This window comes from Onychostoma macrolepis, chromosome 12 (genome assembly GCF_012432095.1).
Source record: "Onychostoma macrolepis isolate SWU-2019 chromosome 12, ASM1243209v1, whole genome shotgun sequence".
Taxonomy (NCBI): Eukaryota; Metazoa; Chordata; class Actinopteri; order Cypriniformes; family Cyprinidae; genus Onychostoma; species Onychostoma macrolepis.
This window is the reverse complement of record NC_081166.1, coordinates 15,455,896-15,470,757: the sequence shown is the minus strand read 5'-3', so window position 1 is coordinate 15,470,757 and position 14,862 is coordinate 15,455,896. Positions and strand designations below refer to the sequence as shown.

General features: G+C 34.8%; 1 protein-coding gene across 1 annotated transcript in view; it reads right to left on the bottom strand.

Annotated features, from left to right (window-relative positions):
* thrab (thyroid hormone receptor alpha b) overlaps window positions 1-14,390 on the bottom strand; it is a 197,951-nt gene extending 183,561 nt beyond the window's left edge. The window contains exon 1 of the mRNA XM_058794363.1: window positions 14,254-14,390. The gene's annotated coding sequence lies outside the window, so the exon portion shown is untranslated. The remainder of the gene's footprint in view (window positions 1-14,253) is intronic.
* Between the last annotated feature and the right edge of the window lie 472 nt (window positions 14,391-14,862).

Sequence of the window (14,862 nt, the reverse complement as noted above, 5' to 3'; positions counted from 1 at the left end):
TGTGCTCCAATGCAAACATATAGGGGAGAATTGTCAAATTTGTGGACAAAATCCCACCATGCCGAGTATCCACACACATTCAGAAAGTGAGAGTGTGTGTCTATATTCTCAAGAGCCTCGCAAAAGGCCAGTATCACCCACACAAGCGTTTCCTTTGAGAACGAGAATAAACACACCGCACATACAGTCCTATGCATGCCTCCTGAAACGAGGTCATCCACGTGGCATCTCTTCTGCTCAACAGATCAAAGACCTTCTACTTTGTCTTCGTAACTTTCTTTTTCTTTCTGTGTCATGACTTTGTTTTCTACTCCCTTCAACTCTCACCTGCAATTCACAGGTCTGATATATTTGAATGGATACAGAATGTCAAAAAGCAGAGAAATTCACTAGTCCACTTGTGGGCAAACATGCTTGTCTGAAAAGACTGTGCAAGTTAAATTTCATTATCCGCCTACTGCTGTTTCCACCTCGCCGATTTCTATCTTCAGTGACTCAAAAGGTTACAGAAATAAACACACAGTCTCAGTCAATAAACGGGCACGGCTTATTGAAAATCTCACTGAAGTAAGGAAGAAATTACACAAAAGCTCAGTGTAAATTTACTTTTTAGTAGTGTGAGTACAACTGTTGCAGCGTTTGCATCACTTCTGTCCTCAGATTTTGCCAGATATGTCTTCACTGTTGCCAGAAAATAAATGTTAGTGACGCAACAGGATATTGCTCTGCTATTACTTAAGTGTTAATCAGATGCAGCTGGACATAATTGGACTTAATTTGATGTCCCAGTTAAAGAAAACTCTAAACAGAATATCTTTTTTTTTTTCCTGTTCTGATTTGTCATCTATATATACGTATACGCTTACATTCAAATTTTAACAAGTTAAACATTAAGCAGCATAATAATAATAATAATAATAATAATAATAATAATAATAATAACACATTGTTTCATGAGCACCAAACCAGCACATTAGAATGAGTAATAGCTACTAAAAATGTAGCTTTGCCATCACAGGAATAAATTATATTTTAAAATATATTAAAATAGGAAAAACTTAGAGAATAAGTCAAAATGACTGTTTTTACTGTATTTACTGTATTAAATAAATGCACCCATGGCTGGCATAAGAGACTACTTTTAAACACTGGTGTCAAAAGTATTCACATTCATTACTCAGGTAGAAGTATAGATACTAGGGTTTAAAAAGACTTCTGTAGAAGTTGAAGTATCAACTCAAGCATTTTACTCAAGTAAAAGTGTAAAAGTACTGGTTTCAAAACTACTTAAAGTATAAAAGTAAAAGTAATGTAAGGGAAAAAATGCCATTAAGGATAAAAGCTTAGGCCGCGCCACAGGGGCCTATTGTGTGTTATAATGTTATATTAAAATGTTAATGTTGAAAAATTTGGGTTGCACTAGGCTACCTGTTTCAGCCGCATATATGCCCATTAAAAATGAATGCATTTAAGTACAATGCAAATACATTAAAGAACCATATATGTGTACTACTGAGCATTAACGTGTTTCATGGAGCAGAAGATATGATGACTAGTTGCCTATAAGTATTGTAATGGTGCAAAAAGTCAAACTTCAGAGGAATGTCATCATTAACCTTTATTGGAATGTAAATGTACACCCAAGCTTAGCTGCAGGAATCTGTGAGGGCAACGGACAAAAAAATTGCTGTACCCAGGGCAGGCTTAGTAACAATTACCCTTGTATGGTTGTCTATATACAGGGGTGCACATAAGTTTTTCAGCCTGGTTCTCATATGAGAACCTGGAGATTTGGTTTGGTCCTCACACAGGCCATGGCATGTAGTGTGACCCATAAACTATAACTATAAAAACATTAATTAATAATAGTGATAATAATATTATTGCACTTCATTTATTTTTTTTTTGTTTATATATATATATAAATTAACTAACTAAAAAAAATAAACTAAATAATCAAGTGTGATAATACAAATGCAATTATTTCATAGTAAACCTAAAAATAAAATGTTAATATTTTTTATTATCATCATTATTTTTATTTTTATTTTAAATTTCATCATTTTCAAACGTAAAATCAGCGAGCTTTTATTTTGGCGGGTTGCCGGCAAGTAATTATTATGCGCTTCCGGGTTTAGCGCTGCTGATGGAATTGCGTCAGTGTATGAAATGTCACAGACAGTTTTGCTTTGAAAACGGCAGCAGGTAGCCTAGATTATGCTTTCAGTTTGGATAGAAATCTTATACAGTACAGTTTGTCGATCTAAAATGGTCAACCATGTCGGTACGCAAAAGCGCTGTCAAAACTTATTTACGCAGCGCATTTTTAATTTTGGTCGCGCATGCGGACCACTTATGTGCACCCCTGTCTATATACAATAAACATTAGTGCTGTCAAAATTAATGATTAATCCAAGTGATTAATAAACTCAATTGATACCGTCCTGGTTTGTACTATGCTCATTCTATAGCTAATGGCAACAATGTCACATTTATCTAGAAGATGTAACAAACACTTTGGACTCAATGCTGTATGTACAACAACAGAGTAATCTACATCAGTATTTGTACTTCGTTACTTGACACCTCTGCTTTTAAAAATACCCACTCCAAACTTTTGTACACTATGTGGTGTGTATAGATGAATATGAAAAAATAATGGAAAAGAGCAGCTTTGATGAGAAAAAGTCATTTGGATGTAGGCTAATTGCTGCATGAGGTTTACTCAAATGATTTTGGTCAGAAAAAAATATTTCAGCTTTTTTGTACACTGAAGCACTAAAACAACATAACGAAGAGCATGCAGGTGTGTAATTGATGCACTAACTGCATTTTATCATTCTAGTGCTGCCACAGAGAATAATGGGAAATAAATCTCTTTCCTTATAAACCAGCTAAATAAATTTTCTTTTAACTTTTAAACGTGCAATTGAGACAGTAACAACTTACTAACATTCGACTTAGCGATTTGGGGAAACCCAGACTTAATGATTAACAGATCTTCAAAAACACCAGAAGAAATTTTATCCATGCATCTAATAACATTAACAATCAACATAGAAGCAGAACAATAGAATGGTGCATCAACACGGTTAACTGGCCCTCATCAACTGCCTTTTTTACATCCCTGGGCCAAGACAAAGCTCCAGCCTCACAGCTCCGTCTCTGGCTTCAGCCGGCCTGCTAAATGTATGTTATTATATGCCGGCCTGAAAAAACAGAGCTGTACAGGAAAGGAGGAAAACACTGCTATCGGAGGTATGTGAAGCAGACGTGAGAGCTAATTTCTCATGTACAGTGCCAAACAAAATGTCTTTGTGTTTGAAAACCTTACCTCTTTGCTCCTGCCGAGTCTGCTCCTTTTTAGTTTACACTGACCAAGGCCTAACCCTGTTACACCTTCATGCAGACATGGCAGAAGAGCTTTTAAAGAGGATAGCATTGCTGTCCTGTAAATCACTGCTGAATCTTTGCCTGTATAATGTTCATGGAGTTTTAAATTATTGATAACAAATGGTATTAAATGATGTAGGTGTGTTTGTCTGGCCATGGCGGGATGCCATCAGGAGTTGAGAGAGAGGGCAGGTGGATGTCTGTGCCAGGGATGTGCTGGTTATCATGTTGGGCAAAGAACAGATTTCTGTCCTTAATAAATAAATGAAGTACTGAAGTAGTGTGTGTTTGAATGTGAAGAGGGGGGTTTAAGAAGTATATAGTGTTTTTAAAGCATTTCACACACACTTTGAGTGGAAGGTATGTAGATTGCCTTTTTTCTTTCTTCAATCTCAAGTTCAATCTCTCTTACTTAAATGTATAAAAAGGGTAAGGTATGTGAGATAAATATTTAAATAAGAAATAAAATCACATTGTGAGTTAGGCAAAGGCAACGAAGGAATAAGAAGCCATGATTATGAGAAATAAAGACCCAAATGCAAATTTGAGTGGTTGGGTTCAGCATTATTTTTTTTAAATAAATTGTATTAATGTTAAACAGATGTTCCTATGAACTTTCTATTCATCAAAGAATCCTAAAAAGGAATGTATCATAGTTTCCAGAAAAAGAAAAATGTATGCAGAACAACTGTATTCAATATTTATTATAATAAGAAATGTGTTTAGCATATTAGAATGATTTCTGAAGGATCATGCACAATGAAGACTGGAGTAATTGCAGATGAAAATGATTCACTTCTGCTTTGCCATCACAGGAGTAAGTTAATTTTGCAATTTATTGCAATGAAAAAAAAAAAAAAAAGTCATTTTAAATAATAATGCTATTTCACAATATTACTTGTTTTACAGTTTTTTAATCAAATAAATGAAGCCATGATAAGCATAAGAGACTTTTTTTTTTTCAACAAACAGACCCCAAACCTCTAAACATCAGTGTCACATTTTGAGAAATATAATTTTTAGACTAGGTTGGAAAAAGCTTGGACTTCTGAAAGTTACGTTATGTGTTTTCATATTTGTGATCCCGGACCACAAAACCAGTGAGTCATAAGTAGCAAGGGTAATATTTGTAGCAATAGCCAAAAATACATTGTATGGGTTAAAATTATCGTTTTTTTCTTTTATGCCAAAAATCATTAGGATATTAATGATATATATAATGTTCCATAAAGATATTTTGTAAATTTCCTACCATAAATATATCAAAACTTAATTTTTGATTAGTAATATGCATTGCTAAGGACTTAATTTGGACAACTTTCTCGATATTTAAATTTTTTTGCACCCTCAGATTCCAGATTCAAACCATAACAAGCCAACATCAATGGAAAGCTTATTTATTCAGCTTTCAGATGATGTATCAAATCTCAATTTCGAGAACTGGACCCTTATGACTGGTTTTGTGATCCAGGGTCACATTTCATCAAGCTCTTTCATCTTAAAGATCAAGGACATTTTTATTCCTCTTAAAAGCATCCTCATAATGCTTAATGATAATGAGGAAACTATATAAGCTAGTGTGTTATAGTGTTATAAAGCTCCGAGTGTGTATCACTCTGTACTTAATTTTGAACTCAAAAGCAGCTGGAGAAGAGGAAGTGAATGTTGCAGGGTGGTGCAAATCCTTATGCCATTTCTACATTATTCCCTGCTGCTCTTCGCTAAGCCTCTTTTTCACTGTTTGTCAAAGCCATCCTCTATTTTGGTCCACAAGTATTGGTTTAGATCCTTTCAATAAAGGCATCCAACGTCAAAACAATATCTCTGGCATTTCACATCATCATAGTTTCACAGAAGAATGTCAGAAAGTCACCGTATCTTCATCATACACTAGCTTTACTATGAACTTCAGCATATACAACATTATTGCCAAGAATTAGATGAGAAACCGAGAACATTGTGCAAACAACAGGTTTAGATCTTTAATAAAGATGGTTTACCATACCATTGGTGAGTCAGAATGAGGAGGAGCTTGTTAGAGACTGGCAGCAGTAGCAAAATTACAGGACAGTTACCAAGAAAGAGAGAACGTCTATGTGCTTGTGTATGTTAAGTGAACATATTAAATATTCATTCAGTTTAATACAGCAGAGACAGCAGCGAGAGAGAGAGATGTCACAAGAAATAAAGACACAACAAATCAATGTCAGACATGTCTCCAAATAGAAGCAGCGCAAATCAAATGCTTGTGATGATAACGAACTGCAACAGAAGAACAGACGAGTGAGACAACCATATTTATTCAGAATCAAAATTCATCTACAAAGTAATAATCAGTCAATCCAAGATGCATAATTAATACATAGACACTAAAAAATATTGAGGAAAACAAACAAACAAACAACCCTCGTGAAAAAGTACCATTTATCATACTTAAAAAAGCACTTATTCTGGAAGTAATATACTTATAATAACTTAAGAATGCACTTAAGTGTCAAGTGAATGTAATGTTTTCAGACACTTAATTAAAAAAAATATTGTACACAAAATTACAGAGCTATGTTCTCTTACTCAGTGGGAATGATTCACAGATGCGGTTACCTCATCGAAACACTTCCAATTGCCTGTTAAATGGCGTGTTTGAGTAGCCAACAGCTAATCCTTCACCTCCACCTAGCTGACACCTGCGCTGCCCTACACCCAGAAACATGTGGCAAAAATATGGCAACCAGACATGAAGCAAATGCCACTAAGGTTTCTTCTGGCTTCCAGGGACCATTTCGACCACCTTTCAGCATGGCTCAAACTGCAAGACTCTATTGGAAAATTCCTCATCTATGATGTTTTGCTCTAGACATCTCTCTTTATTTCTCGATTGTGTGAGTCAACAGCGTAAACTGACAAGTGTGTGTTGATTGTATTTTTCAACATGCAAGTGCATGACTGTGCCACACAAAAATGAACATTTTGTGTGTCTAAACCAATTAAGACAGGAACCTTGCTCATTTTGCTGCACTGATTATGTTTGGGAAAAGATCCATCTCTGCCAGATCATGACATACACAGAGGTTTGTGAACAACTTACCATATGGAGAAAAGAACTACGCCAACACACACACAGTCCAAACTATGACAAAACATTCATTCAAACAAAGTCACTTCAATACTTTATATACAATTTTTTTTTCCAGACTGGCACTGCACAAGTGGCTGCCTACAACAAACGCTCCTTTGTATCTTTTGGGTTTTGTTAAACTAATCTACACAAAGAAAATAGTGCAAACTTTTTAAATGAGCACTAAGTAATATGAAGAGTTTTTTTTATTATTATTATTATTATTATTAACAACCCTTGTGAGAAAGCACACTTTGCCATACTTTTTAAAAAATTATTTTTAAAAAGGCCCTTATTATGGAAATAATATAGTTTAAAAGAACATACTTAACTGTCAAGATAATGTAAGGCTTTCACACTTAATTGCATGTTAATTGCAATTAAATGAAAATATATTACAGTTTATATTTATATTAAGTGTAATTGACAGAACTTTATGGGGTGTTTACTCATCACTGTTTTTAACTTAAAAATACAGCGTTTTAAGTCATTTTTGTGGATCCATGTGAATATGGATCATTTTTATAATGTTGTTGCCTGTACGCACCAAAAAAAACTAAATAAAAACGTTACCGTTTTTTGTACATTATTCTCATGTAAACGTACCCTTATAGTGCTTTTCTGACCCACTTAGGTAGAACTTAAGTACATTATTTGTAATTTCACAATTACTTCAACTGATTTACCATTACTAGTAAACTAAAATATACTTTTCTGTTGAAACCTGTAGCAATTCGTAATTACACATTTGTAATGATAAGGTTGCAATTCAATATATTCAAAATACATGAAAGTAATATCAAATAATACACTACAAATGTACTTTACATGGGCTTTAGTCAACACATCATAAATGCACTTCTTTAATTTTGATAAAAGATGATTTGAAAAACAATGATTTACAAAATATTTTGCATTTATTGTTGATTGAAGTATACTACAAATGCATATTCAAAACAATTAAGTGTAATTAAGTGTACTTTTTTCCCCATGGGAAGGCAGAACCCCTACAGTGAAACACTGATTTATTCCACCAGTGTGCTGTAATCCGCAAAACTGTGGGGGGGTTTTTCTGTTCTTCGTGGTAGTTGCTTGTCACACAGTACGGTGTGACCACAGCGAAAAAAAAGCAGACTGTGCGTCGTCAACCTTATTTTATTCCAGCCTGCTTGATATACATCTTAAGACTTTGGTCATGATTAACATCGTTGACTGGGTGGTCATTCATGTCACGTTGTGAGACTCTACACTGACACGTGAAATTGAAATAGCACGGCACAAACCCACAGACTGAAAGTCAGGGGTTGAGATTCACTGTGAAGGCAAAATAGCATAGCGAACTCCTATCTATTCCATTCAGTCCACTAGAGAGGAGATAAACAATAGGACGTCATGTTCCTTGTGTAGAGGAGTTCAGAACGCTGCCTTATCAAGTGACAGCAGGTAACCCAATTATGCAATGCATGTTGTGTGTAACTCGACACATGCATTTGACCGGGCACAGCGCCCAAAGTCACAGTGCATAATCTCATTACAGCAGCATACGAGTTACAACTATATTCTCATTTAAGGGCCAACATAAACAGAGGATCATTGAATGTATCACAAACATTGTGTATAATACTGTAACTTCAACGTAGACAAAGAGGGAAAACTGATAGCTTTTTTCAATTTTGATGTCTGTTACAGAGTTAATTAAAAGTGATTAACAGTTGTTCTTTTTGATTTGCTGTATATTTTGTGTAGTTATTCTATAGTCTTTCTGATTTTAGTCTTTAATGAAGTACAGATGTTGTAACAACATTCACTCAAGTATTTCTAAACCCAATTCAATAAGAAAAAAATCGCATTTCCAGTTTTAAGTAATCAAGAGAACTGCTTCCAGCCAAATGCAGAAAGGAGTTATTTGAGTAAATTGAGTGATTAGAAAAAAGAAGGAACAAATCCCACTTTGACATGGGTGAGATTATAGAGAAAATTAAATATGATTATAGCTTGAATATTTTCTACGATACTGTGTCAACAGAGCATGTTGAAAACAATGTGAACAAATGTGCATTTAAACAAAAACAAATAAAGGAATAGAGAAAATATTACCAGAAAGATTCCTCTAGATTAAGCCGGGCTGATTTTTCCCAAATGTATTAACATGCTTGCGTGACACCCCTGCATGGCTTCATACATATATTTCAGCACGAACACATTAGTAATCCTAAGCATTCATATGCAATATGGATCTAGCACATGTGCATTTCAACTATTGAAATTGATAGCACTGCTATCACACAAATACACATTATTTTATTATTTATTATGCATATATAATTTACACTACAGTTCAAATGTTGGGGTCGGTAAGATTTCCTAATGTTTTGAAAGACGTCTCATACAGTACGTACATCAAAAATACTATAAAAAATAACATTGTGAAATATTAGTCAAATTTACCAGTGATTACTCCAGTCTTAAGTGTCACGTGATCCTTCAGAAATCATTTGAATATGCTGATTTAGTTTTCAAGAAGCATTTCTTATTATTATCAATGTTGAAGACAGTTGTTTTGCTTAATATTTTTATGGAAACTTTTTTTTCGAAAGAACAGCATTTTGAAATAGAAATCTTTTGTTACAGTGTCACTTATCAAATTAATGAATCTTAAATAAGTAGGTAAGTAAAGATATTTATGTTTCTATAGATACATCAGCATATATTGAAACATACAAAAATAGACGTATAAAAATGGCGACTTATGAGGCTAATAAATGGGCTAATAAACAAGTTTTCCTCAGCCAGTTTTTCCAGGTACAATAGTGCACACTCTCCATTGCAGGGCTACTTTAGGTTACAACAGCATTGAAGTTGGACAGATTTTGCTAAATATTATATATGTAGTGATCAAGCAGTGACTGAATGCATTTGGGGGAGTCTACAGACTAGACTTTATCTGAGACTATCATTTGCAGTGCATTCGCTAAGTCTAACGGATGGCGTTTTGCTACAAGTTTAAGCTGATAAAATTAAATTTGTGTGTTTTTCCTGGAAGGAGCCACATGTCAGGCAAGAGGTCACCATGGGGTTGCATTAATGGATGTGCTTGTGTGTTCAGTACCATCTCCACTTTCATCAGCACTGCAGCACTTTACATAAACAACTCAGTAAATGTATTACACCAAATGTAGACCTCATATGAACATCAGAGAGTGAACATTATCATATGAACATTTTCTTCATCAGTAGAATGAATGTTTTCTGTTCTTAAAGTGCCCCTATTATGCCATTTTTAAGGTTGTTAATATTGTTTTATGAGTCTTCTAAAACAGGTTTACATGCATGCAAGGTCAAAAAACACTTTAGTTTTCTCAAAAAATTTATTTAATTTGACCTCATTTCTAAATGATTCGTAAACAATTCGTGCAAAGCAGTTCAAAGAATCAGTCTCTAAACCCCTCCTTTCCGTGAGCCCTCACTGCTGTGATTGGTCAGATGGTGCAGTCCTTTGTGATTGGTCTACCGCGTACAGGGCATGTCGGAAATGAATTGCCCATTGCCATAACGGAATGACAGCCCTGCAGTGTTGCCAACTTAGCAATTTTGTCGCTAAAAATAGACAAACAAATTTAGCTATTTTTAAAATTTATTTGGCAACTTTTGAGAAGCAAAATATAATTGTTCAGAATGTGCAGTTTTACTAGTTTACTAGCTAACAAAAAAAAACTTAAATTGTAATCGTTCAAAAATTTGTGCGTTTTCAAAAATTCAATGTATTTACATTTTAATATTGTATTATGCATTTATATTATTTTACGAACAAATCTAAATGGACATACAGTATAAATAATTTTTTGCTGAGATTTAATATAATGACACAATTTTGCGTCATGATTACGCAATGAAATCATCACGCAATGACGTCACAACATAATTTAGCAACTTTTAGCAACAAATCAACCTTCCTTTAGCAACTTCCCCTGAAATTTAGTTGGCAACACTGCAGCCCTGGAGACTTGTCAATACATAGAAAAGATGGTATCGATTGTACCTTACCAATCCGAGCCGGAGTCTGATGATGAAACGGTTCAAGTGTCTGATCGACAAGAGACTGATTCGCAAGCATGACAAGTCTCCAGGGCTGTCATTCCGTAATGGCAATAGACCAATCACAAAGGACTGCGCCATCTGACCAATCACAGCAGTGAGGGCTAACAGAAAGGAGGGGTTTAGAGAGACTGATTCTTCTATCTGCTTCGCACGAGTCGTTTACGAATCATTTAGAAATTAGGTAAAATTAAATATATATTTTTGAGAAAACTAAAGTGTTTTTTGACCTTGCATGCATGTAAACCTGTTTTAGGAGACTCATAAAACAATATTAGCAACCTTAAAAATGGCATAGGGGCACTTTAAAATGAATAACACAACACGATTTACTAACGTTTGAGCTCGTCAAATTACTGGTATTTGCGCCATTATTTAATGGCCTAAAAAAGCATGTTTTAAAGCAGGCGGTAATTTGCGCTGCTCTTTGTAGATTGCGCTGGTCATTGTGGAAATGATCTGGCTGTGTCTGTGTTCTTTAATGTGTGCATTGTTAGTAAATCACCCGCAGAATTTACCCCTCTCATCGGCGCTTTTATGGAATTGCGTTCTAACGCTAATTTGCCCTGTTTAGTAAATCTGGCCCTTAAAATGTAATGATATGACAAATGATTAAATACACATTTAATATTTAATTAGTATTACAAAGTGCACTTTTTAAAAGTGTATTTAAGTGTGTTAAGAAACAATCATGAAAGTTTACTCTCTTTAAGTAGACTTAAATGGCCTTTTACAGTATTTCATCAATTAATGGGGCTGAGGAAGAGAGTTTAGACCTTTCTCATGAAACAAATTTGACTGCACCAAATCAATAAGATGTAAATGGAGTCTACAGGGAGGTAATAAAGAGGTCTGCGGTCAGGCCAAGTTCTCGTAAGACCAGGGCAATGAAAGCAGCACTATACTGCTACCGAAGAACGGAGGAACAGCAAAAGAGCTAAAGAAGTGATGGGGGGCTGGAGGAATATTTACTGAAATCTACTTGGCTCCAGCTTCATAATAATTCAACTCAACGAAGACAAATGCAAAACAACATCCAGCAGAAGAAAATGGCTGCCAAGAGAACAAAAAACATTGAGCCTTAAGACCAAATATATGCTGTGGGGAAAGACAAAGGGACACAATAAATAAGATGGATGAAAATAGAGAGAGAGATTATTTGTTTATCTTTTGGCGAAGAAGTGGTACAGATAGATGTGGGAATCCAGAGGGACTCGTCTCACAAGGCCGAGATGAGAATCTGCGGTTAAACACTTCATGAAGATGTTCTGTTTGTTATCAAATCCAGAACAAACATGCTGTTGGAGCCTAATATGTGATAGTTTGAGGTATCTCTGGTTGTCATGTAATATTCGAGTTTGGATGTGGTTCAAGGCCAAATTAGGGCCAATTCTTGCACTATTCTGAACGTTTCTTGAGCTTCTTATAGTCTGGCTGTGCTCAGTCCCAAAATTCCCCTTAGTTACTCAGCACCATCATTGATCACGACCTGTACAATAAGCATTGTACCATAAACACATGCCAGTGACGCTCTACATCACGGTAATCCAGCACCGTCCTAAATGTAGCTTGAATCGTCTCCAAGATCAAGGCTGAGATATCCCCGAGCTTAAAGCACATTCGCTCAAATCAAAGACGGCCAGTGTTCGCTGCTTTGTCTTGCCTTCTTTCATTCTCTCTCTCGCTCATCCCGCTAAATGAGGAACATATGTCCCCTCCCCCCACCCCCATCCCTCACGGAATAAAACTTTCTCTGCATGCCTTCATTACTTCCTCTTCTTCATCTGTCTCTCAGTCCATTCCCTCTCCATGCTTTCTGATCTGTTCATTCCTCTCCCCGTTTCATTCTACTTTGAGGCTACAGTAAACTCAAAGTGAGAGAGGGAAAAATAAAGTTATAATCATGAGAACACATTTACATTTACATTTTTAATTGCTACTTTTACAGTTTACTCTGTCACTTATTTCACACTGCTGATATTGTTAATACTGTTTATTTATCACATTATTGTAGTTTTACAATACATATTTTTCTCATTTTACGTAGCTATGCCTCTGTCAGTACAAGTAGATGGTTTTGTCATTGAAAGCGTGAGAGATGGAGACAGAGAGAGAACAGACAACAGTATTCTCATTATCAGGATGATTAGCTGCTCTGGAACAGCAACAGAAAGGTTGAATAACACTACATCAGGAGATGTGAAACACTCAATCACTCACTCAATCCTATAAATAAAGAGCTGAGCTGTACTGCTCATTAGCCAGAATACAGCTTACTGCAGTTACTCGAGCTTGGTAATATAACACATACGCTCTCAGAAATAAAGGTACAAAAGCTGTCACTGGGGCGGTACCTTTTCAAAACCTAAACCTTGTTTGTACCTAAAGGGTCCATTTTGGTACCTTAAAGGTATATATTAGTACTTAAAGTGTACATATTTGAACCTAAGGTAGAAAAGTGTACCTTTTGAAAAGGTACCGCCCCAGTGACAGCTTTTGTACCTTTATTTCTGAGAGTGTACATTAAAAAAGTAACATTATTTTTAATATGTGTAGCTTCAACAAGAACCCCATTTATTGTTTTGATTAGGTGAGGTGAGGTATTTCGGGGAAATACATAAAAGTGATTATTTAAGTTATTGCACTTTTGTCTTGAAATATTGAAAAACTACACTTCCTCACATTCTGTTGCATCTATAAATGAAATTTTTATCACATGCTCTGAATATGTAGTGAATATCTTTTAATCCTGCTAAGCAATGAAATATTGCACTTCTTTCAGGATTTTAAATCATTTAGATTTTATTTCAATCATATTTATGTGTACATTTTCAATGTGTAAATGTCACCATCATTTGCATAAGCAAATACACATTTTTTGTTTTATGTGTAAATTTCACCATCATTTGCATAAGCAAATAACAAGGTCTGGAACTTCACAAGTAAAAATGTACACTTCTATAAACTGAAACACAAAGAAAATCTGAAAATGCATCATGTATTTGGCCTGGATTGCTGTCATCGCATGGAAAAATGTCAGTCAAAAATCATGTCACAACAGTATATGAACGGTGAACAGCTCTGGTGTGACTTTTTTTATGACCATTTAGACGTATTGAAGTACAGTTTTTTATTTGTTCAGACTGCACGTCTTTAAAAAATAAATACATTTTTAAAAAATCAATAAATACAAAAAAAATATATAAATAAAATTTGATGAATGGAGCTTATGCGGCTTCAGTGCAAAATAGACAAAGTTCAAAATATGAAGAAAAAAAAAAACCGTGAAAAAATATTTTAGTTCAAATATATAAATCTAATAAAAAATATACAGTATATATATAATTTATATTAAAATAATATAAAATTTAAAGCTTTTAAAATTAAAGCTCATGTAACATTATTTTTTGGTAAATAATAATAATAATTCAGGAGACACAAAAAGGAATCTGTTTTTAAAACTTTTTCATTAAAATCATCATAGCGGATAGAAACGTTTTCCTAATTGAAGAATTGCCCACAAGAAGATGATTCACGAGTTACTGGAGCAATTATGTTAGAACAGTAATACATTTAACAAGCCAGAATAATGTAAGCATAAAAAACACTCCTCTGACGCATTTGTTTCACATTGTTTTGGCAGTACTCACCCCCTGTGCAGCTCCTAAATGAAGAAAGCATGTGATGCTTTGCCGTTCTTATGGCAACCAGTGAGCAATAAAGGAAGCTGTGGTGAGGTCAAAGCAGAGTCAGGCTGTCAGCTCTTCATCTTTCCTCTTCCCCTCGGGTCACACTGTGACACCACTCATCTGACGGCAGAAAAAAACACTCTGAGGTGTATAAAGTAAGTCCCTATGGGTTTCTCTTAGAAAAGCACCTGGATGTGTTTGCTTTAAAGCTTAATAGGTCAGAAACTGCTCGAATTATGCGTCATGTGTTAGATTTGTAACAGCGGTCCTGGACGGTCATTATGTCAACATGGGGCCATTTCAGAGCAACAGAGTATAAAAATTCTAACATAAGGAAAAAAGACTAATTTGTAAAGTTTAATAAAGAATATTGAACAAAAAAACTAATATCTAATTAATGCTGCATGCCAAATTCATCAGTATATAGTAATAAAATAAAATAAAATAGCTAATCTCTGAAAAGGTCTGTCCATATATCAACAACTGTGCCAATAGTTGTATAGTTAATTAAAATTCTCTTGTATTTGTATTGTATTATTCAACTGGCAACATAGCTGAAATTATAGATCA